The sequence below is a fragment of the Poecilia mexicana genome, unplaced genomic scaffold (genome assembly GCF_051168715.1).
Source record: "Poecilia mexicana isolate PSO_F unplaced genomic scaffold, ASM5116871v1 scaffold_2, whole genome shotgun sequence".
Taxonomy (NCBI): Eukaryota; Metazoa; Chordata; class Actinopteri; order Cyprinodontiformes; family Poeciliidae; genus Poecilia; species Poecilia mexicana.
Genome location: NW_028263371.1, coordinates 52231110 through 52256471, shown reverse-complemented (window position 1 = coordinate 52256471; position 25362 = coordinate 52231110). Strand labels below are relative to the sequence as shown.

The window sequence follows — 25362 nt, the reverse complement described above, 5'->3', positions numbered from 1 at the left end:
GATGAGCTCGACTTTTCTCGACACTATGTTAGTGGAGATGTGGTCCAGTACAGATGAAGCGTACTGATCCAAGTCTGTGTGGTGGAAAGTATTCCAATCCCGTATTCCTGAACCGATCCTGGAGCACAGCATCTGAACCCTCTGGCCACACCTTTACTGTACTCACAGTGGGTTTCACACGTTGGATGAGTGGTGAGTACCGAGGAGTGAGGAACAGGGAGAGATGATCTGATTGTCCGATGTGGGGGAGGGGTGTGGCCTTGTAAGCTCCAGTGAGATTGGAGTAGACATGGTCCAGGGTCTTGTCTCCTCTAGTGTGGCAGGAGACATGTTGGTGACTGTCTTTAAATTGGAGTGGTTGAAGTCACCCGCAACAGTAAAAGCAGCCTCGGGGTGTTTGGTTTGGTGTTTACTAATGGCCACATAGAGTTCTTTCATGGCTAGCTTGGCATTAGCATCCGGGGGGGTGTACACAGCAGTGACACTCAAAAAAATGAACTTAGGGGGTTATTAGATTAATAAAAGAATATCATGTACTTTTAACACAATAATTTCATGTTTTAAACAAAAACATGATAAAATCCTGTTGAACAAACAAGAAATTCATCAACTTAACGTTTATGAAATTGAATCATGTTGAGATAACACGATTCATTATAGTCAGACTGATCTTGTGCTGGAGGCGACGAGCGAGATCACGGCAGATCCCGCGAGATCATGGGAAATCACACGATGCCCTGCGAGATGATTGTTTTTTGTGCCAGGAAAACGCCAGCTGCAGTTTAGAGAATACTAAATTTTCCTGGCAGGATTGTGCACATATCAGTGTTGCTATGTACACTGAAAGAAATAACTCTTTGGATTAACATAAAAAAATCATGGAAAGATTTTCCACCTGATTACTTTGCTTTATTTCAGCACTATGTAATTCTGTTACTCCAATTTAAAGCAAATGTGTTGGCTCAACTTAACTTTTGTGGATGATTCAACTTATTTACTTTAGTTGGACCCAATGTAATTTAATAGAACCAGACCAACTAATTTGCAATGTTTTGGACCAAATAATTGACTTTACTTGATTAAGATGAATGCAAATTTAGTTGAAACCAACTTATTTAACAGTGATACCTTCACACTATGTAATTGATGTACTCATGTCAGTAGCTAACATGTGTTAACATCACATGAAGTGATGGTTAGCTAGTAATTAATCAGCGTTTTTCTAACATTTGCACCATTTCCTGCTTGCTCCATGCTTGTGTCAAAGCACAACTGAATTGAAGTGGTTATTGCATTTATAAAAAATAACATGTTTAACAGAATTATTTTATGTTTCAAAGGCAAATATGACAAAATCACGTCAAATAAACATAAAATTCAACAACCTAGCGTTAATAAAATGTATTCAAGTTGAGACAACGTGATTCAATTTAGTCAGACTAATCTCCCGCCGAAGAGGGTCTAGCGAGACCCGGAGATCACGCGAGACACTGGCGAGATTACGAAAGATCACGCGAGATGCTAGCAAAATTATGGAAGATCACGCGAGATGCTAGCGAAATTATGGAAGATCACGCGAGATGCTAGCGAAATTACGGAAGATCACGCGAGATCTTGTGTCTGGGAAAACTTCAAACTGTTCTTTCAAGAGAAGCGGGAAGATTCCTGATTTGGATCTGCTTAATTTGAAAAAGGTAAGATTCAGTCTATTTTCATCCGTCTAAATCAAAATAAAAATCGAAATAAAAAGATGCAAATTAAAATCATCAGACTTTTTAAAAAAACATTTTTTTCTATGTTCGGTCACGTTTCTATGTAATTGATGTACTCAAATCATGCTAACATCATATGAAGCAGTGTAAGGGTCACAAAGCTGCTGTCAAGACAAAAAACGGACCCCATAAATGTCACAGTTTTGCTCCTCCTCAGGTTGTTAAAACTCCCTGGAAAAAAGTTGGACTGATGTAAATTCAGCATCTGGTGCTATACAAACTCTGAAGTCTGAGGTTTAGTGGATTTTAAACACTGGGGCCAAACATAAGCCTATTTAAATGTTTTTTTATTATTATTATTTTATTTCAGTACTGTTATTATGTAGGTAAATGCAGAGTGGACATTGGATGCACACACACTTTTGTGGCTTTCTATCGTAATACAGATTCTTCACTTATTAATAATAAAAAGTATTAAATTTGAGTCAGAGGAACCTGCTGAAACCTTTGCTGTTACTAGAGCTATAAATGTGCTTGCAATGTCCACATAAATGTCCACCTTCTAACTATGGATTTCTAGTATTTTTTTCTGGCTGAAACACTCAGAGGATTGTCCATTATTCCTATTACGGTAGTCCATGAACAGACTTGAGCTTTCTTATTTTTTAAATACATATATTCCTCTGCTCTAAAGATGTATTTTGTTATTGTACTTGTTTTTCCATAAATAATTGTAGTTCAAAAACAATTTTTAAGTTTATCGGTTTAATTTTGAAATGTTGAGGTTTTTGTTTTGATTTTTATGTTTTATATTTTTATTGCTTTCTACCATGTTCAAGTCACCACTGTTCTGCACATACATGCTTGCATGTGCCCAGTGGTTATATTCAGTTTTAGAACAGCTGAAACACTGGGGGCCTTTAAATCTCAACTTAAAACCCACCTGTTTAGAGTTGCTTATAGCTAAATTAGGCTTAGTGCGGTTTTAGTATCTTCAATGTTTTTAATGTTTTTGGCTTTACTTTTTATCTGTTTCACTGTTTATTAAATGTTGCATGACTCTGTGTTTCTGTTTTTAATTATGTAAAGCACTTTGAAATGCCTTTCTGCTGAAATGTGCTGTACAAATAAAATTTGATTGATTGATTCATGATGCATTCAAGAGACTTGTACTAAAAGTTTGAATGTTCAGATACAACTCTGCTCACGGTGAATTACATATTTTAATGTTTGAAAATCTGATCTCTTTCAGAACATCACCTGTCTGTTATCCACCTACATAAGCACTGGTGAAGGGGGTCATCGGCCGTCAAGTTTTAGATTGCAGTGGCTAATGGTAAGTTTTGCCAGATCTAAAATGACTGAATCTAGTGTTAGAGCGATTATAAGGGTTCAGCTGAACTTGTATTTGGCAAGTCAGTTTTATTTGTCTTTATTTGCGTGGGGATGTGGAACTGTAAGAAGTGTTGTCTCTCTCTGTCTAGTAGATATGAGCTGCTATCAGCCCTATGCTAGCTACAGAATAGTACAGAGCAAGGGGGAAGAAGGATGAGCAGCAACATGAGATTGTGATTGACAGCACTAAAACTCTCCTGCCACTGACTGGTTGTTTCTAGCACTGGGAGAAGGCAGAGGAAATAGATTTTTCACAGTATATCCCCCTATACTGTACCATTGTTTCAGACATAAATATTTCTTAGGTGACAGCTTCAGTTAGAAATTTAAATAAAATGTTAAACTTAATTTTAGTCATGGCATAATGAAAGGAGAATAACAATTTTAAAGATCTTTCAAATAGGCTGCAAGCCACTGATCACTTTCGTTGTGACTTCCTTTGAATTTAGCTAAGTTTTCAAGTATGTGACCCTATAGTATACTGCTGGATTTTTGCGGTTGTTCTCATTGTTTTCTGATCTGCATATTTAGGAAAACACTGCTGAAGTCAGACGAGAGTGGATCCTAAAAGGATGTGTGCATACCTGAATGAAGATCCAGAGAAGCTGGAGAAAGAGTACATGGTATGTTAATTTATCTTTGTGTCCACAAAAGAGGTGATTATAGTTGGAGTTAATTGGACTTCCTGTGAATTACCAATAAATTTAAAGTAAGAGAAGATCATTAAAACTCTTCTTTTTTTCACTTGGGTACATTCAATTTTAATTTGACTTTTGAGATGCTTTTAGATTTCTCCCACAGAAAAGGATAATCATTAGTAAGATTGATATAATTACAGTTATTGTTAAGTGGGTTTAAAATGAGGATTTTTAGGTGAGTTAAACTCCACAAAAAGATCTTTGGCCTGTTTTATTTAGCCTTTTTTTCTAACAGCATTGTTTCATATGCAGACAAAAATATTAACTAACTTTACCTAAGATGTTAGTACTGATCTATTTGGAAATAACTACCACACATAGTCATGACATTTCCTCCATCCAGGAAATAAGACAGGTTCTTCATGTATAAGATGTTTGGTTTGTGTACAGAGTCAGGGCTTTGTTTGCACATAAGTAGGACTGGTTTGGAATGACAGTCTGTGTGGTGGATCCTCAGACTGTCATTTCAATTGAGGAGAACAGGCCATGGAATATGGGGCCTATTTGGGATTCATCCCTTCTCTTCATGTTTTTCCATATGAGACAATATACCGTATTTTCCGCACCACAAGGTGCACCGCATTATAAGACGATTTTTGTGAAAATGTAGAAAATATGGTACCTTTTCTAAATGGGAAATCTTACCACTGGACTCACAATTAACACAGACAGGTCTTTGATGGACCTTAGCTGTTGGTGAGTCAGCCAAACAAGTGTAAAGTTATTTTTTTTATTTAATGAGATGTGAAATCTCTCCCCCCCAAAACCCCACCCATGTTCCCATCATCAAGGTGCACAAATGGCCGAGACCGTCTGTGGAATCTTCGTTATCCGACCGGAGAGTGCAGAGCCTGGCGATGCCATTGAGGATGTTGGGATTCTCCTGGACGGGGTGGAAGTGATGAACAACTTGAGCAATCTATCTTTACATGTTTTTCTAAAGACCGCAATGGAAAACTAAATTTTAACTGTTACAGTTCGCAAAGTTGAGCGAATTTACTGACACTTTTTATGTTGTTAAGAATTTGATCTATGCTAAACACAGCCCAGTTTTTTTCTGGAAAAACAAAACTGACCTTTTGTTGTTTATTTCAACTTTCAACTCAGCTGTTTTTTGTGATGTGTAAAAAGAAAATGGATAATTTTGAAAATACAGTTCATGTTGTACTTTTTCTCATTGTTGAGTGTTCTTTCTTCTTTCAGTGTGGTCTTAAAACACTTAATTTAATAGCACTTAAGAAAATGTCTTTGAATTAACATAATTCAATCATGGAAAGATTTTCCACACGATTATATAGCTTTCTTTCAGCATGAAGCATGTTTGTTCAGCTAACTTAATTTTCATGAGTTGGATCAACTTAATTAAGTAGTGTGAAGGTATCACTGTTAAATAAGTTAGGCTGGCTCTATTAAATTACATTGGGTCTAACTAAAGTAAATAAGTTGAATCAACCACAAAAATTAAGTTGAACCAACACATTTCCTTTAAATTGGAATAACCTGAATAGATTAAGTTGAACCAACACATTTGCTTTAAATTGGAATAACCTTAATAAATTAAGTTGAGCCAACATATTTGCTTTAAATCGGAGTAACAAAATTACATAGTGCTGAAATAAAGCAAAGTAATCAGGTGGAAAATCTTTCCATTATTTTTTTATGTTAATCCAAAGAGTTATTTTTTTCAGTGGAGGATGATTGAAGTGAATTCCCTTGGGAGGTAATAAGGTCTGCATTTGACCATTAAAAACTCCGCATTCTGTGAGCACTGGCTTCCGGTAGTTCCAGAGTCTGTGCACCAAGCTTTGTTAATATAAATGCACAAGCCTCCGCCTCTGGTCTTGCCGGAGTCTTCTGCAATCCTGTCGGCTCGGTGCGTGTGGCGTCCAGTTAGCTGGATAGCATTGTCCGGACAGTTGTTTAGCCATGTTTTGGTGAAAAACATGACATTTGAGTCCATAATCCATCTGTCACTCGTGATTAAAAGTCGTAACTCGTCCATTTTATTGGCCAGAGAACGGACATTGGAAAGGAAAATGCTGGATAAAGGGAGCCGGTGTGGTGTTAGCTTTAGCCTAGCTCGTACCCCTCCTCGCCTACCCCGCCTTTGTTTACGGTCTCCGCCGTCTGCGTGCTCTTCCGCTCGGGCGGGAGAAGTGGACAGCCTCCGGTGTTCTGGAGATCTCTGGAATGAGTCGAAGATCGGCGATAAAAGTGTCAATATTGTTGCTCCACAGATCCAGAAGCTCATGTCTGCTATAGCACAGCAATGTGGTGCAGTTCTGGAAAAAAAAGTCCGGTAAGAAATAGAAAACCACTAAATAGCAGGTTCTGGAGAGACCCTGAGCCTCGCGTTGTGTACCCCCATCTTTTTTTTTTGTTTTTTTGTGACCTTTGACCTCTCTGATGAGAAGTTTCCAATTGAAACAAAGAAATCCATGTTCTTTATGTAAGGAGAGTCCGACCCAACTCTCCAGTCGATTCAGTAAAATGTCGTGGTCAACAGTGTCAAAAGCTGCACTGAGGTCCAACAGAACCAGCACTGTGGTTTGATAACTGTTGTTTTCAAAGTCTGAGGGAAAACACCTGAAGAGAGCGATGAGTTCACTATTTGGATCAGGCAGGACTTTCTTAAAGAAATGTGTGGGTAGGACATCCAGACAGCAGGAACTGGAGCTTAATTGACTTATAATTTCTTCTAGGGTTTTATAATTAAGTAGTTGAAATTAGGTCATTTTTCCTGCATTTGTTTTGTTTGAGCACAGCATTGGTACTGGCTTTGGAGTGGATGTCCAGATTAATCTTCTGATCTTTTGAATTTTCTCTGAAAAGAAACTGGAAAACTTGGAGGCGGCATTAGATTGAAGTTCAGGTGGCAGCGCCACCTACAACATAAAGCATAAAAATGTCAGAAATAATTACCATGAACACAACTCAGACATTAGGCATTATAGAAATTAGTCAGCTTATAGAAACATTATGGAGAGGATTTCTTCTACCAACCTGTCAGAAGAAATGTGTTGAAGTCATAACAGGCTTCAGTCACCAACATGAAGTACTAATGAAGAAAAATAAGAGGCAGCCAATGTTGGATAATGAAAGGTGGCTATACTCTTAAATATAGAATAGAATAGAAGTACTTTATTCATCCCAACCGGGAAATTACTGTGCAGTTGCAGCATACACATACACACAGATCAAATTACAAAATAAAAATATAAAAATAAATGCATAAAATGTAGAATGTAAGATTCTGTACAATATGAACAGTGAATATTAGTAATCTGTACAATATCGATTTATGGGCAGATATGTACAATGGTAACTTAACGTTTGTTATATAAAGTGATAGCCTGTGGCAGGAAAGATTTCCTGTATCTGTCCCTACGACAACGGAGCTGAAGCAGTCTGTGTGAGAAAGTGCTCCACTGTCTGACCACTGTGTGGTGGAGAGGGTGCAGCTTGTTGTCCATAATAGACAACAGCTTCTTCAACGTTCTCCTCTCCACCACATTTTCCAGGGTCTCCAATTTCAGACCAATTACAGAGCCAGCTTTCCTGATGACCCCATTCAGTCTTTTAGAGTCGCTGGCTCTGATGCTGCTACCCCAACACACAACAGCAAAGAAAATGGCACCAGCAACAATGCTGTTGTATAACATCTCCAACATCTTACTGCACACATTAAAGGATCTCAGCTTCCTTAGGAAATAGAGTCTGCTCATCCCCTTCTTGTATACAGCATCAGTATTGGATGTCCAGTGTAGTCTGTTGCCGATCACCACTCCCAAATATTTATTCACCACTCCCAAATATTTATAGTCCTCCACCACCTCCCCCTTAATCCTCAATGGCTGTGAAGGCGTCTTCATCCTCCTGAAGTCGATCACCATCTCTCTGGTCTTACTGATAAGCATCAGGTGATTCCTTTCAGACCACTCCACAAAGCCATCCACCAGTGTCCTGTACTCCCCCTCCTCTCCACCTCTCACACACCCAACAATCGCCAAGTCATCGGAAAACTTCTGTAGATGACATGACTCAGAATTGTACTGAAAATCAGTGGTGTACAGGGTAAAGAGAAAAGGAGAGAACACAGTTCCTTGCGGAGCTCCGACATCACTGACCACCCCACCAGACAAGACACTGCCCAAACAGACAAACTGTGGCCTGCCTGTCAGGTAGTCAATAACCCAGGAGATCTCAGAGTCGCCGCAGCTTCTCACCCAATAGCAGGGGCTGGATGGTGTTGAAGGCACTCGAGAAATCAAAGAATGTGATTCTCACCGTGTCTCCTCCACCATCCAGGTGCATATGGGCTCGTTGCAGCAGGAAGATGACAGCATCATCAACTCCTAAGTGCGGCTGGTAGGCAAATTGTAGAGGGTCCAAAAAACATCACCTGAGGCCTCAGCTGGGCAAGGATCAGTCTCTCCATAACCTTCATCACATGAGATGTGAGAGCGACAGGTCTGTAGTCCTCTGGGTCTGATGGTCTCGCCTTCTTGGGCACAGGAACTATGTGTGACGTCTTCCACAGCAACGGGACTCTCTCCAGTCTCAAGCTCAGGTTGTACAGATGTACCAGTACAGGAGACAGCTGACTGGCGCAGGTCCTCAAGACCCTTGGTGTGATGGTGTCCGGGCCTGCCGCTTTCCCCAGGTGAAGTCTTTCAAGCTGCCTCTTAACCTGGCCTTCAGTCACCGTTAGCTGAGGATTGGTGTTATTGTCTGTAGAGGTGGAAGGGGAGGAGGTGAGACAGTAGGAGGAGGGAAGGGGCGGGCAGATGGTGGGGAGTCGTGCAGGAGAAAGCTTAAAGGTGTGTGAAGCAGCTTGAGACGGTGTGGATGTGTGGGGAGATGGAGGCAACAGGGGAGTAGCCGGAGGTGAGCTAAACCTCTTGAAAAACTGGTTAAACTGGTTTGCCCTATCCAGACTCCCTGCTGTCAGTGTGTCCTTCCCCTTCGACCCAATGATGATTTTTAAACCAGTCCACACATCCTTCACACAGTTCTGCTCGGGTTTGGACTCAAGCTTCCTCCTGTAGTTGTCCCTGCATGTTCTCAGTGTCACTTTGAGTTCACGCTGCTGTTATGGTCCGGCTCTTAAACCATAACAAATGAAAGGGAAGCAACGCCAGGGATAACTTAAAAGGGAATTTATTTAACAAAAATCATAACTGGTTGGGGGAGAAAGGGAGAAGGGGAGAGAGTGGCAGGGAGACAGAAAGAAATGAGGTGCTTAGTCAGAGAAAGTGGTGCATCTTAAGGTGGATCTGACGTCATCTGGAGACACTGGCCAGCTGCCTCCACTTCCAATCAGCACCAATTAAGGAGTCCAAAACATGGAGGTTAGAGACCCAAAGGAAAAGGCCTTGGGCCGTAACACTGCACTCTCCTCTGCTCCTCTCTGTCTCCAACCCTGAAAGCCATCTTCTTTTTGTTTAGAAGTGCCTTCAGGTCGCTTGTAATCCAAGGTTTGTTGTTAGGGAAGCAGCGTACGGTCCGGGTACACGTGACAGTGTCCTCACAGAACCTGATGTAGTCTGTGATACAGTTGGTCATGGTATCAATGTCCTCCCCATGAGGCTCACAGAGTACCTCCCAGTTCGTTGACCCAAAGCAATCCTGCAGTGCCTCGGCAGTTTCCGGCAACCACCTCCTGACCAAGTTGTGGTCTGACCGTCCAAGGGGGGGAACGGCTGAGGTGCTGTATGCATCCTTAGCATTAGTATATGGGAGATCCAGTGTTTTATTATTCCTGGTGGGACAGTCCACATACTGCTGGAAGTTATTAAAAGTTTTGTCCAGTGGGGCATGGTTAAAGTCACCAGTGATGGCCAAAAAAGCGTCCTGGTGTTGAGTTTGAAGTTTTGCCACGGTCGAGTTGATGACATCACCAGCTGCCGCTGCAACACCTGATGGGGGAATGTAAACCACGACCACTATGACTGGCGTAAACTCCCTTGGCAGATAATACGGACTTAGTCCCACAGCCAGAAGTTCAATGTCCGGGGTACAGATCTTCTCCTTCACGTTAATATGGCCGGGATTGCACCACCTCTGACTCAGAGAGAGAGCAATCCCGCCACCCTTCTTCTTCCCACTCTTGGAGAAGTCTCTGTCCTCCCGCACCAGAGAATATCCAGGAATTCCCACGTTGTTATCCGGAACAAGCGCGTGCAGCCATGTTTCAGTGAAACAGAAAATGCTACACACCCTGTAGTCCTCCTGGGTCCTCACTAGCGCCGTCAGTTCATTCGCCTTATTTGCCAAGGATCTCATGTTTCCCACTATAATAGCAGGGAATGCTGGTTTGTGCCGTCTCCTCTACTCCCTCCGTTTGACTCCAGACCTGCAGCCACAGCTTCTCCTCCGTATCTTGTCCGGGACAACAGGCCTGACTCCAGGCAACAGCACAGGTCCACACAGCGCAATCAGTTGTTCGCGCATGTAAACAATGCCGCTACTCCTTCCAACCATGTCCTCATGTGGCATTCAGGGGTTTGGACTATACAATTTTGAGTGTTGCCAACAACGCCACCTGGGGTTTTCACCCAGGAATTAATAAAGGGACGCAGGTCCGGTTTTGCAATGAGCGAGAGACAAGTTTCAAGACAATAATAATTTATTACAAAGAATAAAAATACCTGTATCTGAACAAAAGAAAATTCACAAAATAAATCCAACTAGGCTTACCGGTGGGTACGGTCAGGTCCTGGATGGTAGGCTCCAAAACAAAGAAATCAAAGCAAACACCCGTGAAGTCACTCACTCTCTGTTATTCCCTCCACCTATTGATGCTAATCACTTCAGTCACACCAAAAAGGGACGCCGCATCCAGACCCGAGCGCACCACCGGCGGTCTAAAGAAAATAAAAAGGAAAAAATCAATCATTAAAATACAGGCAATAAAAGATAAAAATATGTAGATAAAACCATAAAAAGTCCTTGTGCTTGACAAGCACAACAAAATGAGCAATCTGGTCCAATTCAATCCGAAATCAGTGCGATCAGCCTCTCCTTGTCCTGATTTCGGAAGAGGGGTGGGGGGCGTGTCCCACACGCCGATCTTGACCGCTAAATAAGCGGTAATTCAGTCCAAACAAAGCAGCAGCATTAAGTGTGATGATCCGTGGAGATTCCTAAACAACAATAATAGTTTAAAACAAAGGAATAAATCACAAGATTTGTCACCGAGTCCACCTACCAATCAGGCCAAGCTCTCCTCACTTGTACCCAAATGGGAACGCTCAAATGTCGGCTCTTATTGTAGGAACCACCTCACCCACGATCAAACGTGGAGGTAAATACGCCCGTACGTTTCTGCTGATAAAAGGCTCTATGACTACAATGTACAAGCAGTTATAAATACGCAGCCAGCCAACCTCACCTGTACTCTGCGCACAGACGGCTCAACACGGAAGCGCGGTGCGCGACGTGTCCACAGCAAACAACGAGTCTCAGACTGGAGCTCACCTCTGCTTTTATACTGAGCGCCCTCTGGCGCTATTGGCCCACTTGCAATCACCCCGCCAGCAGGTGCAGCCTATACCTCTTCCTGCCACACTCAGTTACAAGGTAGAAAAGTAACAAAGAACGCAGAGAACAGCGACAAAATCACGTCCAGTCCTTCGTGGAAGCGTAACAAATTGTTGTATAGTTGCAACAGGTAAAGAGTTAAAAGATAACAATAAAATAACACAATTAACAAACACGACGAGAGCTGCGTCTGCAAGCAGCCGGCTGCACCGGTGCCATCTTGGATGGGAAAAATATATAGGTACAAGAAATAACACACAGAGATGTAGTTCTTGCTGCTAGGCCATAGATGAGTCGGAGATTTATTACACTACCACAGATACCTCATTACATTACAGTTTCTTCAGTTCAATACTCAAAAATCTTCATAGTCTCATCACAAAAAAATCTCCTTGAAGTCTTAACATCACCCTTTTTTATACCTTCTCATCTTCATTGGTGTGTGTTGGGAAGTTTCAACCAATGGCATGCTACTGTTTTTCACCGAGATTTGGCATTGAAATACACTGAGTGTGTATTGGATAACCTTTGAAATATTTTGAACCTCACTACTCAACATCTGCTCCATTTCAGAATTGCTGAATAGGACAATTGATCCTAAATTGTTGATCTTATCTTGCACAAACAGACATCCTTTCCAGTAAGTTCTTGGTTCCATTTGCGCTTTGCACGCAAATGGAAGGAAAGGAGTCAGGTCAGGTAGACCTAATGTGGCGCCAAACCTTTCGCAAAAAACAACTCCTTAAATAGTGTTTCCGCTCTTACACCAATATGTCATTATTTATTATCATTATTATTTATATTGACAAAAACATTTTGGCTTAGCTTTGATCGCATAGATCAAACCACCGGTGCAGCACAGCCACTCTCCCCATTATGCTGTCTATAGCCAAAAACTTCAAGAAAACGACTCTGCAGCTAAATAATATTAACTCAAACGGCCTTTCTGACAGTTTTAATGTTCGTTTAACCACCCGACACCACCTGCTTGGCTAGCTTTTGCTGCTAACAAAAATAATAAACCAAGAGTGCTCACTTCCAGTCCTCGAGAGTCCTGCAACTTTTTGATGGATCTTTACTCCAACAGGCCAGGTTCAGCTCTGAACAGTTGTTGTTGTTCTTCTTCTTCATAGACATCAATACATAGACGCCTCATGGAGCGCTGAGTCATACGTAAAAGCGTCCGCCATCTTCTATGTGGCAGCAGAGCGATCAGAGCTCCTTAAGTCCTGTGCTATGTGGACTAATTTCAACCATTTTACGAAACAAACTGGATTCATTGGCATCACCTTTCACAGGTAAGGATGAAAGATCAGAATTACTTGACTTTGCAGCGAGAAATTCGCTTCTAAACAACCAAAAAATATTTCCTATGTAGCTAAATTTGCCTGAAATAACCGGTGATTGTTAGCATAGCAGCTAACGTTTTCATACTGTTTTCTAATGAGAGAGCTGATGAAAAACCGCTGTTAGAGGAGAAGTTAGTTAAAAACCAGAGGATTTTGTGAGGAAAGGTCAGTCAGGATCAGAGCTGGAGCTGCTGTTCTTCAGTTTGTTTCCCAGCTCAGCTTCACCATGTCGGTATTTAGCTATAAAGATGCTACGAGTCAGAGCCCAACATGCTGAAAATGTCTTTTTATGAATGTGAAGGAAACGTGCATTTTCCATTACATTTTGGATAATTTCTCTTTTATCCTTGGCTTTAGCCTGTGAACCAGGACGTCTCAGAAGTCATCGAGTTCTCCCAGTGTGACCAGCAGACTGAAGCCCTGCCTGTGACCAGAGTTCCCAGTATAATAAATAAATGTTTTTTTCTTTCACTTTTTGTGTATTTTTAAATATCTCAATCTGAAGTTTTAGTGTATTAATACAGCTGTAATGAAATAAGAATAATTTACTCTGTTAGAATTATTTTCACTATTTGCTGTCAATAGCAGAGTTGACATAATGTAATAAATAATTTTTCTCTGGAAAAAAGTAAGAAATATATGTAGTTTAATGTTTGATAATGACATTTCATTAAAAATACAAGAAATTTTTTGTCTTGAAACATTAAATGTACATTAATTTATGGAATTATGTAAATGTTTAATAAAACACTGTAAAAGTGTTTCTGTTCATCAATGTCAATATAAAAATGATCAGAATAATTTCTATCAAATAAAACATTGTGTTCTTTATTCAAAAATGCTTCAAAACAATTGAATAATCACATCAAAAGTTAAAAACTCTGAATTTAGTCATTTCTTTGATTGCCAAATATATTAATGTGTGTGAGAAAATGTGTCAATGACAGGACTTAATTTAAAATACTTTGTAGAACGACACTTTGTGAAGTTTGGTCCATCTACTTGTATTAGCTTACTGGCACATATTCCACATTCAATATGGTGGATGCTGTGACGTATCGCAGCAACGGGCTGGCCCGCCGCATGAGGTGTCTACGTATTTATGTCTGTGTTCTTCTTCTTCAAGCTCAGGTATTAAACCTGAGCTTGTTTGTGAGCTTAGCTCTAGGCGGGTTTTGTTCACAGCTTATAGAGCTGCAGGCAACAAAAACCAAATAGAGAAGCTGATCCTGATAAAGTAGTGGCTAACTGCCACTTTCATGTGGCAACATTTTTTAGAGTAAAATTACTTTTTGAAAATTACCTTAATACTTTTTGTTGAGACAATTTTAGTTTTTAAAATTGTTTTAATGCTCTGATTTACTACTCTAATTTGAAATGTCATGTTTTTATTAACTGTAACAAAAATAAAATGTTTTAACAACCATCTGTGTCTAATTAATCTTCAACACTAAAATAACACATCCTAAATTTTAATTAATTATAATTAATTCACACTATCATAATACAACTTTATTAACACAGTGGAATTGATTGTGTTATTCTCAAACACTATCAATGTAAATCAAAAATTATTACATCGTGGAAATCTGGATTTGAATTCATACTCAAGTGGAAAATAACATGATTCATCGTCAGTGAATATTCCTCATGTCTAAATGAGGCTCAGTAGTGTGTGTGACCTCTACATGTCTATATAACCTTCAGATGACTTGAGATGCTCCTGGCGAGACGGCAGATGTTCTCCTCTAATCCATGTCTCTTCCCAGACCTGGACTAGAGCATCAGTTAGCTCCTGAGCAGTCCGTGGTGCAATGTGACTGACCGAAATATGATGTCCCAGATGTGTTCACTTGAATTCAGGTCTGGAAAACGGTCAAGCCAAAATGAATGCCCCAAAATGAACTGTTGACACATTTCAGCAATGAGGCCCAACTTTGTCATGCATAAGAAGGAACCCAGGGCCCACTGCACCAGTATATGGTCTCACAATGGGTCTGAGGATCGATAGAAGTTATATTTACTATACTTTTTAAATTAAATTATGCCTCAAATATAGTATGTGCATCTGTCTGTACTCCAGGCTGTCAGTTCTCCCTTGGACAGGAGTTCAAACTGAACAATGTTTTTTTTTTCTGTCTAAATTGTCAACCCGCCAAGGTGGCAGGTGCGTTGCTCCAATTTACACGCCACATCATACTTTTATCCGCATTTGCCCAGTGGCAGGTGCTAATTTCCACCCCTGACCTTATGGCAGTTAGGACACCTTTGGCTAGGCCATGGAGGGCTGTGAGGTAGGGCTGGTCCATGTTATATAATTCACAATAACACCAGTAAGAAAATAAAAAAAGCTTGCCCAGTAAAGTACACTTTATTGTGAAATGCTAATTTCATGGTGTAAATACCTTATCCCATCACCCATGCCGCAATATAAAATTTGGAAAGATGAAGGCAAACATGGCGGAACTGCCATACAAAGAAGAAGCTGGTCAGCTGGCTTGCAGTCTGGACTGGACTAAATTTCACAGAATTAGCTGCTATCTGTGATAAGGCAAGATTCTGGCTGATGCAGCTCTTCTACCTCTTACCTGGTTAAATGGAGCTCAGCTTTGTATCACCTCGTCTCTCCTCTCAACATCAAAAGCATTAACCAATAAACCTTTTGAACTGAAACTTTCTGAAACCTCGACATCTTCCCAAAAAATAAATAATTAAAAGCTTAGCACAAGGTTCAGGGCCAATGAGATGTATGAAACAGGAGAAATTTTTTCTGACCATTTTGTCAGCACCTGGTTCATTCAGAAATATAGAGAAGAAGCTAGTTAGCTATCTAGCTGCAGCTAGTCCTAATGTTATTTTAACATGTTAAATAAATCAGTGGAAGTGAAAGTTTATGGTGCTTGTTCTGTTCTCCGATATGTATATTCAACAATATCTGGAAGCTACACAGAAGCACTCGTGAGACAACTCCATCTTAGCAGGTACTCTTTTATTCTGGTCCGCCCCCAAACACAATACAGCACAAATGTTCCTATCCACAGTGTTATGTGCTTCGAGCACATTATTATTTTTTTGTTTATTTCTTTTCTTTGTTTTCTTATAGACTTTAGTTGAATGACCTTTTGTTAACATATTTTGGAGCTTGGATAATTTCTTTTTGGTCATTTAATTACATTAATTTGTAGCGCTGTCGGTCCCCCTTATAAAGAGGCTGGCTTTCGCCACATAGAGAGACCGCCCTGCTGAGACGCCGCCCTTCTGAGACTCCGCCTTCCCTCTCGCTCCTTTGGTTCGACCACCGGAGGCATGCACGCCTGACCAGCCGCTGTGGCCCGCAGCTGAGGCTTCAAGCCTGCCCTGGGATATTTTTGTTAACTTTTGTTTGTTTTTCTATTTTGGCCTGGTGGGACCGGTTGTCCTGTTTTCGATCCTTTCTTTGAAGTAGGTTCTTTTTTTTGCTTAGTCCAGTATCAGCAGAGGCTTCGACGGCCCTGTATATGGTTGGCCCTCTGCTGTACCGTTTTGTTCTGTTTGACCGGCTCACCAGGTCCACCTTTCTGTTAATACTTTTGGGGATTTTGTTATTTTGGGACATGGGATTTGAGGGCCTTTGACTCTGTTTTCTTCACAGAAAAGATCAGAAGAAGTGAAAGACCCAAGGTGAAGAAAGAGTTAAGAATAAAATCTTGTTGAACCCTCATCCTCTTTTGTCTCATGTCCTCAAGTAGGTTGAGTCCTGTGCGGACGCAACACACGTATAGCCTGATACTACACCCCCCTTACTGAATAGGATTTGTTATGAGGGTCTATGTAAGCACATGTAGAAATGTAAACTTAAATCACACATCAGAAAGATACATTCTGTGGAATACTCAAATTAACTCACTATCGTACTAGTATTTTTTCACAGCAGAATGTGCTAGAACTCTAACTTTTTATAACTATTTATTTATTCTACTCTAACAGTGCACAAACTTAAATCTCTTTCCAGTCACAGTTCAGCATTAGAACCCTGATGTATATAAATCTCAGAACAGTAATCTCTGTAACATTTAACTTTAGCTACTAAGAAGAAGGGGTGGACTACCCAAATCCTCTACCTGAGTGTGGGGATTATTCTGCCCCATGCAGGAAACTCGCTCAGTTCCTATGAACAAATACAATCGTCCAGATAGGCTGGAGGTCTCCTACTTCTCAGTGAAACTCGACTCTCAGGTGGTGGAGTCTGATGGCTAGTCTCCTGCTGGTCTTCATTTGGAGCAGGTGTGTGTGTGGAATTGTGAATATTTTCTTCAAGTAATGTCTCGTGTGGAACAGCAGTAGTTTCAGGTGGAACAACAAGATGTTTCAGTTGCTCTAGGAGTATGTGAAAGGTGGTAGCTATTCCTTCTCAGCATTCCTCTGGGTGTCTCGATGATGTAGGATCGAGGTGAACCTGCTCCAGACACTACTGTACCTCTGGTTTGCAGATCTGTCACCCACACCTTCTCACCTGGATGTAGGAGTGACATGTTGTGGGCCCGGTGTCTATGGTTGTAGTTTTGTCTTTGTTTCTGTCTGTAATTGTTCTCTGCAATCCTCAGCTTTTCCGTTTCAATATTCTGTGGCATCAGCTGTGACTGAGTAACAGGAACAGTTGTCCTTATCCTCCTTCCCATGAGAAGCTCAGTCGGACTAAATGCATTTGCCAATGGAGCGGAACGGTAGGCCATGAGAGCGAGATACGGATCCCCCGACTTCTTAAGGAGAGTCTTGATAGTTCTGGCAGCTCTCTCAGCCTTGCCGTTTCTCTGAGGAAAATTTTGGCTGGATGTTTCATGACTGAAACCCCATTCTTGTGCAAATCTTCTGAAGGAATCTGAAGCGAACTGTGGCCCATTATCAGAACGGAGACGCTCTGATATGTCATGGCGTGCAAAGATGGACTTAGTGTTCAATCACTCCCTCAGATGTTGTGGAGGTAAGCTCTGCAACTTAAAAAAAATCTGGAGAAATAATCCACAACAATCAAATATTGTTTGTCCTTAAACTGGAAAAGATCATCCCCCACCATGACCCATGGTCTTTGTGGAAATTCAGTGGGCAGCAGTGGCTCTTTGTGTTTAGTTCTCTCCCGACAACATGTGTCGCAGGTCTCCAACAGTTTAATCAGCTCACTATTGAGACCTGGCCATCACACTGAATGTTTGGCCCTTTCTCTACATTTAGTTATTCCCAAGTGACCCTCATGTAGTTTTGATAGAATGTCCTTTCTGAGAGAACCTGGAATCACTATTCTGTTACCATAAAGAAGCAGGCCATTTTGAACAGTAAGTTCACCTGAAAATGGCAGATAAGGCTGGAAACTTTTCTCAGTAGAGTATTTATCTGGCCATCCTTCCACACAGAACTTTTTCAGCTGAGTATGCCTACCCTGTGAAAAGTTTAGGAAACTCCTTCTTCACAGCATCAATTGAGACTAAACTTATTTGGTTTACTCTGGCAACCAATTTTAATGCCATGGCAGCACGTCCACTCAGTAGTGATGTACATAAATCCTTCACAATATAAATGTCCTCCTTAGTACAAACACTGTTGTTGCTGAGTGTTGCTGTAAACATGCCTTTCACCTTCAATCCGGTGCCTCCCGGTCCCTGTAGGATTTTCTTTGGTTTATCTAGTTTGCCAAATTGGTAACGAGAATACAATGTTTCTGGGACAGCAGTGACATCAGCTCCTGTATCTATTTTAAATACAGTCTAATGTTTGTCCACCAGTATGTCCGTCATCCATGGATTGTCTTTAACTTCTGCAGAAAGAGATCCCAGGAAAGCAATATCAATGTCTGTATCTGTACTTTCTGTAGCAAATCCGGCATTCACTTCACATATTTTCTTATTACTACAGACCCTTGCAAAATGTCCCTTTTCCCACAATAATTGCAGGCTGATTCTCTAGCAGGGCATTGCTGCATACTGGGTCCTTTCGTGTCGCCACATCTTCTGCACTGTGCCTTTTTATCCTGTGTTGCTTTTGTGACGAGATATTTGTGCGGCGCCTTCGGTTGTCTGGAGCGTGCGCTCCCGCTGCGTGAACGCGGTCCAACTGCGCTCCAGCAATGTCTGACTGGAAGTTAGCATGAAGCATTTCCTGTTGCTTTTTTACTAGCTCGCTCTGAAGGGCTCCGTTTAACACCTTCTCTGGCGTAAGTTCAGCGTCCATTTGTAGCTGTTCTGATAGTCTTATCTCTCAGACCCACGACGAATCTGTCCCGCACCATCTCATCATGCAAAGTTCCGTATCCACAGTATTCAGCCAAACAGTGTAACGCGGTGTGAAAGCCGTCAATGGACTCGCCCGTCTCCTGTTGGCGCTGATTGAATTTCGCCCGCTCAAATATAACATTCCGGCGGGCTACGAAGTGAGCATCTAGCCGTCCTTTAACAGTCTCGTACTCACTCGCTTCGTGCGGCGTTAGATGCAGAGAAACCAGTATATCTTCTGCCTCGTCCACCATGGTGCACGCATGAGACAACTCCATCTTAGCAGGTACTCTTTTATTCTGGTCCGCCCCCCAAACACAATACAGCACAAAGGTTCCTATCCATGGACAGCCTGATACTACAGTGCTTATTGTTCGGCGTCCCAAATCAGTTATTCCTTTAGCAAACATACGAAACAAACTTCGCTCATTGTTGGTAAAGCGCAAAAAACAGGGCTGTGGGGTAAGCATCAAAATACTGACACCCCATATTTTGTTGTAGATGTCTGTGACGGATGAATGAAATGAAAATGAACAAAGTTCCAGATTATTAGGAAGTGTGCTCTAGCTTTTACTGTTAGCAGGGTTTTAATGTGACATGTATTTTGGTGTTGAGCTTTTTAAAAAGAAATATTTTCATTTAAAAATATTAAACAAGATTTTTAGTTTTGCTCAAAATGTTTGTGTTTCTAAAGACACATGACGTATTGTGTGATTTTGTATATATTTATATATTGATATGTTTTAATGTAGGGACTATATAAAAGAAAGTTTAAAAAGAAATCCCAGGAACCCCCTCAAAGAAAGGAAAAGCATAAAATGTGGAATATTATCTGTGATGTTGTTAGAGGTATTTAAAAAATATGCCGTGATATAAGTTTTGACAATATTGCCCACCTCTAACTGAATGGAAATAAAATGTAGGTCTCTGTCATGGTTTGTTTAAATCCAGACCCAAATGCAGCAAAAAACTTGTCACACAGGTTGTTAGAAGTTTCCAGTGGAATTCTTCTGGGAAGGGATTGTTTGGTTGTGTGTGGGTGTGTTGGACTTGTTTATCCTCTTTGTGGTATTTCAATTTCCAGAGAACAAGTCATAATTTTAAACAGAAACTTGGCATAAACAACAATGTGAACGTTCAACAAAGGTGAATTATCAACTTTCAGCACAACAACTTTCAGTTTGTTCAGGTATTTTGTTTCAACACTTTATTAAATATGTCCTCATAAGTAAACACTGCATGTCACTTAAGGATCATGCAAACCAAATCTTAATGCAATGTCATTTTAAATGCTTTTGTTGTACATTCATATGCCAATAAAAAATATGTAAAGAAAAAAAAGCTAATTTTGTATGTATATGATAAAAAAAGGCTGATTACTTATTACTGTACACTTATGTGTTGCAGTGTAAAAACCTTATGAGGAGTTTGAAAGCTTCAAACTCCTCATACTCCTCTGCCTGCTGAGTATCAGCCTGTTGAAGCTTTCAGCCTATTGAAGGCTGAAGGCTTCAACAGGCTGAGGAGTATGAGGAGTTTGAAGCTTTCTAACTCCTCATAAGTCACTTTTTAAATGGATCTATTATCCATGTTCAAATCTAAAGAAAAATGTTTTGATATTGGAAGGTTTTTACACTGCAACACAGTAATAAGTAATCAGCCTTTTTTATCATATACTTAACTTACTTATACTTAAGACTATACTTATACTTAAGACTAATATCAAAACATTTTTCTTTAGATTTGAACATGGATAATAGATCCATTTAAAAAGTGACTTATGAGGAGTTTGAAAGCTTCAAACTCCTCATACTCCTCAGCCTGTTGAAGCCTTCAGCCTTCAACAGGCTGAAGGCTTCAACTCTTTATGAGGAGTTTTAATCTTTCAAACTCCTCATAAGGTTTTTACACTGCAACACATAAGTGTAGAGTAATAAGTAATCAGCCTTTTTTATCATATACTTAGTCTTTACTGAAAGAAACTACTGTCCAGTGACTGTGGCTCTCCTTGTGTCCCAGTGCGGGTATGCTTTTTAAATTCCATTTCTGTCCTTCATGCTCAATACAATTTATTTTACATACAGTGTATAGTTCCAATTCACCACTAATATCATTGAAAGGCACTTAATTTAGACTCTGCTGGATGTTTTCTCCTATTAAAACAGTCTCTGCTGTCTCATGTTGCTCAGTACTATTGTTTGAAAACATTGGACTTATTTCTTCATTGGCTTTACAATTCTGAAAATGATACATCAATGACAACTTGGGTAGGGAAAAGTATGCAATATATAGAACTATTCTCCTTTAAAAGTAAATTTTAATGAAGATAAAAATCCTGAATAATAAATAAAATTAATAAATTAGCTTTTTTTTCTTTACATATTTTTTTATTGGCATATGAATGTACAACAAAAGCATTTAAAATGACATTGCATTAAGATTTGGTTTGCATGATCCTTAAGTGACATGCAGTGTTTACTTATGAGGACATATTTAATAAAGTGTTGAAACAAAATACCTGAACAAACTGAAAGTTGTTGTTGTGCTGACAGTTGATAATTCACCTTTGTTGAACGTTCACATTGTTGTTTATGCCAAGTTTCTGTTTAAAATTATGACTTGTTCTCTGGAAATTGAAATACCACAAAGAGGATAAACAAGTCCAACACACCCACACACAACCAAACAATCCCTTCCCAGAAGAATTCCACTGGAAACTTCTAACAACCTGTGTGACAAGTTTTTTGCTGCATTTGGGTCTGGATTTAAACAAACCATGACAGAGACCTACATTTTATTTCCATTCAGTTAGAGGTGGGCAATATTGTCAAAACTTATATCACGGCATATTTTTTAAATACCTCTAACAACATCACAGATAATATTCCACATTTTATGCTTTTCCTTTCTTTGAGGCGGTTCCTGGGATTTCTTTTTAAACTTTCTTTTATATAGTCCCTACATTAAAACATATCAATATATAAATATATACAAAATCACACAATACGTCATGTGTCTTTAGAAACACAAACATTTTGAGCAAAACTAAAAATCTTGTTTAATATTTTTAAATTAAAATATTCCTTTTTAAAAAAGCTCAACACCAAAATACATGTCACATTAAAACCCTGCTAACAGTAAAAGCTAGAGCACACTTCCTAATAATCTGGAACTTTGTTCATTTTCATTTCATTCATCCGTCACAGACATCTACAACAAAATATGGGGTGTCAGTATTTTGATGCTTACCCCACAGCCCTGTTTTTTGCGCTTTACCAACAATGAGCGAAGTTTGTTTCGTATGTTTGCTAAAGGAATAACTGATTTGGGACGCCGAACAATAAGCACTGTAGTATCAGGCTGTCCATGGATAGGAACCTTTGTGCTGTATTGTGTTTGGGGGGCGGACCAGAATAAAAGAGTACCTGCTAAGATGGAGTTGTCTCATGCGTGCACCATGGTGGACGAGGCAGAAGATATACTGGTTTCTCTGCATCTAACGCCGCACGAAGCGAGTGAGTACGAGACTGTTAAAGGACGGCTAGATGCTCACTTCGTAGCCCGCCGGAATGTTATATTTGAGCGGGCGAAATTCAATCAGCGCCAACAGGAGACGGGCGAGTCCATTGACGGCTTTCACACCGCGTTACACTGTTTGGCTGAATACTGTGGATACGGAACTTTGCATGATGAGATGGTGCGGGACAGATTCGTCGTGGGTCTGAGAGATAAGACTATCAGAACAGCTACAAATGGACGCTGAACTTACGCCAGAGAAGGTGTTAAACGGAGCCCTTCAGAGCGAGCTAGTAAAAAAGCAACAGGAAATGCTTCATGCTAACTTCCAGTCAGACATTGCTGGAGCGCAGTTGGACCGCGTTCACGCAGCGGGAGCGCACGCTCCAGACAACCGAAGGTGCCGCACAAACATCAGCCTTCTGAAAGCTTCAACAGGCTGATACTCAGCAGGCAGAGGAGTATGAGGAGTTTGAAAGGCTGATTACTTATTACTGTACACTTATGTGTTGCAGTGTAAAAACATTCCAATATCAATTTATTTTACATACAGTGTATAGTTCCAATTCACCACTAATATCATTGAAAGGCCCTTAATTTAGACTCTGCTGGATGTTTTCTCCTATTAAAACAGTCTCTGCTGTCTCATGTTGCTCAGTACTATTGTTTGAAAACATTGGACTTATTCTTCATTGGCTTTACAATTCTGAAAATGATACATCAATGACAACTTGGGTAGGGAAAAGTATGCAATATATAGAACTATTCTCCTTTAAAAGTTAATTTTTAATGAAGATAGAAATACTGAATAATAAATAAAATTAATAAATTAGCTTTTTTTCTTTACATATTTTTTATTGGCATATGAATGTACAACAAAAGCATTTAAAATGACATTGCATTAAGATTTGGTTTGCATGATCCTTAAGTGACATGCAGTGTTTACTTATGAGGACATATTTAATAAAGTGTTGAAACAAAATACCTGAACAAACTGAAAGTTGTTGTGCTGAAAGTTGATAATTCACCTTTGTTGAACGTTCACATTGTTGTTTATGCCAAGTTTCTGTTTAAAATTATGACTTGTTCTCTGGAAATTGAAATACCACAAAGAGGATAAACAAGTCCAACACACCCACACACAACCAAACAATCCCTTCCCAGAAGAATTCCACTGGAAACTTCTAACAACCTGTGTGACAAGTTTTTTGCTGCATTTGGGTCTGGATTTAAACAAACCATGACAGAGACCTACATTTTATTTCCATTCAGTTAGAGGTGGGCAATATTGTCAAAACTTATATCACGGCATATTTTTTAAATACCTCTAACAACATCACAGATAATATTCCACATTTTATGCTTTTCCTTTCTTTGAGGGGGTTCCTGAGATTTCTTTTTAAACTTTCTTTTATATAGTCCCTACAGTAAAACATATCAATATATAAATATATACAAAATCACACAATACGTCATGTGTCTTTAGAAACACAAACATTTTGAGCAAAACTAAAAATCTTGTTTAATATTTTTAAATGAAAATATTTCATCCTGGAAAGACTCAGACGAAGAAAAAGGAACAATTAAAAGATTTAATGACAGCAATGAATAACAGTTCTTTGGCGCTCGGGCCCCGGCGGCTGATCTGAGCTGAGCTGAGATTTGATGTGAACTTGATGAACATCCCGATAACCGATTAGGGATGCTCTCTCCCGCGGCCCGACACTGGTGCCATCCTGGAGAGCCGAAGGATGAGGGTGGAGAAGGGGAGGTGGTGGGTTGAACGCAGCTGGGAAGCGGCCGACGACTTAGGTGTGGATCCTTTTATGCTGAGCTTGATTGATGATTGGACACGCCAGGTGAGGTCCAGCGCTGAGGTCGGAGATGAGCATGACGAACGGAGGGGATGGAGTCTTCCAGGTTGAATTTTTGCTATTAGCTTCATTTCAATCTGGAAAGACTTAGACGAAGAAAAAGGAACAATTAAAAGATTTAATGACAGCAATGAATAACTGTTCTTTGGCGCTCGGGCCCCGGCAGCTGATCTGAGCTGAGATTTGATGTGAACTCGATGGCGCGGAGCCAGGCAGGAGATGGGATCAGTTTCGGGGGACACAATTGCCTGGAGACAGGCTGGAGGATAAGTGCCTGCTGTAAGGGAGCCCTGCTGAAAATATGAGCGAAGAACAACTGAGACATGGGCCAACTATGAGAGGAAGGCTAGGGCATGGGCCAGCCATAGGGGCAGGCCATGCTGGGACATGCCGAAAACTCAGACATAGAAATGAATGATTGAAGATTTAATGACAAAATTAATAACTGTTCTTAGGAAATGAATGACAGTTCTTTGGCACTCGAGCCCCGGCGGAAGATTTGAACTGTGATCTCGGGTGAACGCCCCCGACTCTGATTAGTGATGCTCTTCCCCCCAAAAGGGGCTGAGGCCCTAAGGTGAGAGGAGGGAAAGGGCAACTGGTCCGCCTGTACATACTGCTGTAAACACCGTCCTATCTGAGCTCTTCACAAGAAACATGCAAAGGTAATAAAACGAAATAACACAGAGACATGAAGCAACACGGTCATATTTCTCTAAAAGCAGCAACTTTGAACCTGAACGGTCAGCTGAAGCAGATCTCTGACACCAGAGCTGCGCTACTGTTAAGCTAGGAGGCTTGTTGAGCTTCGTCAGGCTTCGGAAGCTAAAGCCCGAACCGTAACCTCCCCCGTTAATCTCTGACACTAACGACTTGAAATTGGATGAATACATTGTCCCTTAGAATGTTTAGATACTTAAATAGCACATTTTAACAAGAACAATGACCGAGAATACTGCCTACTAGCATAAGCTAAGGTTAACGTTAGCCACAAAATTTAAGTAAAACTCACCTTTGTGTCAGTGAATGTATAA

At 40.4% G+C, this 25362-nt stretch overlaps 2 long non-coding RNA genes across 2 annotated transcripts; one reads left to right on the top strand and one right to left on the bottom strand.

Moving 5' to 3' along the window:
* The first annotated feature begins 3385 nt into the window (after positions 1 to 3385).
* Positions 3386 to 4977, top strand: LOC148160922 (uncharacterized). Its single transcript, XR_015762028.1, has 2 exons — positions 3386 to 3730; positions 4597 to 4977. It is a non-coding gene; the product is annotated as an uncharacterized LOC148160922 (long non-coding RNA).
* Positions 4978 to 10415: 5438 nt separating this feature from the next.
* LOC148160921 (uncharacterized) lies at positions 10416 to 11375 on the bottom strand. Its single transcript, XR_015762027.1, has 2 exons — positions 11199 to 11375; positions 10416 to 11131 (listed from the first exon to the last, which is right to left on the bottom strand). It is a non-coding gene; the product is annotated as an uncharacterized LOC148160921 (long non-coding RNA).
* Positions 11376 to 25362: the final 13987 nt, after the last annotated feature.